We start from the raw sequence: 2782 nt of genomic DNA, 5'->3' as shown, positions 1-2782 counted from the left end.
ACCCGCCTTCCACTTCAACATCCTGAAGCCCTATGTGAAGATTTTCAACCACAGTGTGAACATCATGCACGTGAGTCATCTGAGCCCAGAGTCCCAGCTGGAGCCATGGGAAAGAGAAAGTGGTCTCAGATGGATCTGATGTGAAATTTTGGCTCTGCTGGGGTTCTTTGGAACCATTTCTTTTCCTCCCTGAAACTTGGTTTCTTCATCTGTAAAATGGGGATAATAATTCCTACTTAAAGGTGGCGAAAATAGCGTAGGGGAGTCATGTAACTGGCACATAGGAGGTGCTCAAAGGTGTCAGTGTCTGCTCTTCCTCACAGAAGCCCTGTACACTCAAGCGCATGGTGTTGAAGATCGCATAGTACCAATTTCTGCATAGCATTCACTAAAACCCACTGGCCTCGGTGGGTCAACTGGACTCCCCCATTTGTCTCTTATCCTCCAGAGGCTAGCCTGGGCTTGCCAGCCTGGCACAGACTGGGTTTGAAGAGGAAAGAAGCAATATTCCATGGCTCTTGATGTCCCCTTTCAGAACTAGCAGGCCATCATTGTCACCACATCCTACTGGCCAAAGCAAGTCAGAAGTCCAGCTCAGATTCAAGAGGTAGAGAAACAGGTTCCACCTTCTAATGGAAGGAACTGCAAAACCTCTTTGCAAAGGGTGAAGATATAGGGAGGGAATAGAGTTGGGGACATTTCCATAATCACGTACTATTGTGATAATGGTAGCTGCCATTTATTGAGCACTTACTGTATGCCAGAAACTACATGCCAATTTCGTGTTATATGTTGTCTAATGTAATTTTCACAACAGTATGAGGTAGAGATGATTATGATTGCCACATTACAGATGATGAAACCGAGGGTCAGAGAGGTTAGAGATCTCTTCCCTGCTATTAAGTGAGCTACATGTGATGGAGCAGGGACTCTAATCTGGCTTATCTATGTCAAAGCAGGTCAACTTAATTGTTACTGAAGATTTGACAGGTGGGAGCCAGAGGAGAGCAATGAGTTGACCAAGGGTACACAGAGCAGAGGACACAGAGCTGGGACTTGAACCCGGGTCACCTGCCTCCCAGCCTTGAGTCTTCATNGGTGAGAGCTTGGACACTTGACTCCATAGAGGACGGACTGTCTTGTAGACTCAGGATGCAAGGAGACCATGAAGAGGAGGAGGTCTGAGCTTGGTGGTGGAAATGGGGCAGATTTGGCAGAAATTGAGGAACAGTGGGCGGGACCAGATGTTGGATGAGAGAGAGAGGAAATGACCATGATGCCCAAGCTCTGCCCTGGAAACCAGGGACATGAGGAAGCTCACAGAGAGTGGGAGTAAGGGGGAAGTGTGGTTGGAGGACACCCTTTTCTGGGTGGAATATGGTCCAGGGATTCTGGCTGGGAGGTGCTTCCAGGGTTTCATGTGTGTTAAGAAGCTGCGTCCTCTCCCTGGGCTAGTTCTGCAGGAGTCCCAGTGAATATATTGCCACCATCTTGGATCTCAGCGCCCTTGTAGTGAAACGGCACCAGCAGATCTTCCTGCACATGGACTTCCTGTACCACCTCACTCCTGATGGCCGTTGCTTCCATGAAGCCTGCAACCTGGTGCATGACTTCACAGATGCTGTCATCCAGTAGCGGTACTGCATCCTGGTGAGCCATGGTGTTAATGATTTCCTGAGGCACCAGACCAAGGCCAAGACTTTGGAGTTCATTGATGTGCTCCTGCTGGCCAAGGTGAGCTTCTCTGGGGTGTGAAATCAAGAGGTAAAGTGGACCTCAATGCCAAATGTCAGATGGAAGAACTTGAACTTGATCCAGAGGGCACTGGGGAGCCACGGAAGGTGCTTGAAGAAGGGAAGGAGAAGGCAGAGAAAAGTTTTAGTGGTAACTTTATAGAAATCTTCCTGAGAGCAGCAAACAGGAGGTAGGAGACCATGGGGAAAGCCTGTGGGGCAGGCTCTGCAGACGACAAGGGAGAGATCCTGATTGGATGATGGGTCCTCAAGGACTGTTTTTGGTTAGACTCTGGGGTCTTCAGAGCTGGCGTGATTTTGGAGGTCTTGTTTGGTCTTCAGGATGAAGACAGGAAGGAGTCGTCAGACGAGGACATACGAGCAGAGGCTGATACCTTCATGGCTGAGGGTGAGAGTCCCAGTGTGGGACTATCATGGGGACAGGGATCTCTCCATCCCAGGGATGTGGCTGCTGGACCCTAGATCACTCCACTCTGCCCATCGTTCCCCTCCCGCATCCTCTCTGAAGGTCTCAATGTGAGGGCACTGTCTACCGCTCAGGTGGTGAAGCAGCCCAGAGACCCAAGCCTGCCTGGCTGCCTCTCAGGTCATGACACCACGGCCAGTGGCCTCTCCTGGACTCTGTACAACCTCACAAGGCACACAGAATACCAGGAGCGCTGCTGGCAGGAGGTGCGAGAGCTCCTGAGGGACCGCGAGCCTAAAGAGGTTGAATGGTGGGTGCAGGTCCTCATGGCCTTTCCCCGGGCCCCTCTCCTTGGCCCTGCTCCTTAGGTGCGGAAGGTCTTTTTTTGCTGATTCTGCCATTTTTGCCTAGTGAGATTAGGAACAGAACCCAGAAGCAGGGTCTGGTACCCACTTTGGCTAGCAGGGGAAAGGTTGCAGGCTTTTGGGACAGAAAGATCTGGGAGTCCTTATGTATTGCCCCACTTCTTTGCTATGCGGCATTAGCAAAATCAATTCCCTTTTCTTAACCACCTTCATCCTCTGTAAGCTGGGGTGAATCTTTTTTTTTTTTTTTTTTTTTT

At 50.2% G+C, this 2782-nt stretch overlaps 1 pseudogene; it reads left to right on the top strand.

Moving 5' to 3' along the window:
* The window catches only part of LOC103610571, a 9337-nt pseudogene extending 6809 nt beyond the window's left edge, over positions 1 to 2528 (top strand).
* Positions 2529 to 2782: the final 254 nt, after the last annotated feature.

Source organism: Galeopterus variegatus, unplaced genomic scaffold, assembly GCF_000696425.1.
Source record: "Galeopterus variegatus unplaced genomic scaffold, G_variegatus-3.0.2 Scaffold11322, whole genome shotgun sequence".
In the NCBI taxonomy this organism is placed as follows: domain Eukaryota; kingdom Metazoa; phylum Chordata; class Mammalia; order Dermoptera; family Cynocephalidae; genus Galeopterus; species Galeopterus variegatus.
This window is presented reverse-complemented; position numbering and strand designations above follow the sequence as displayed.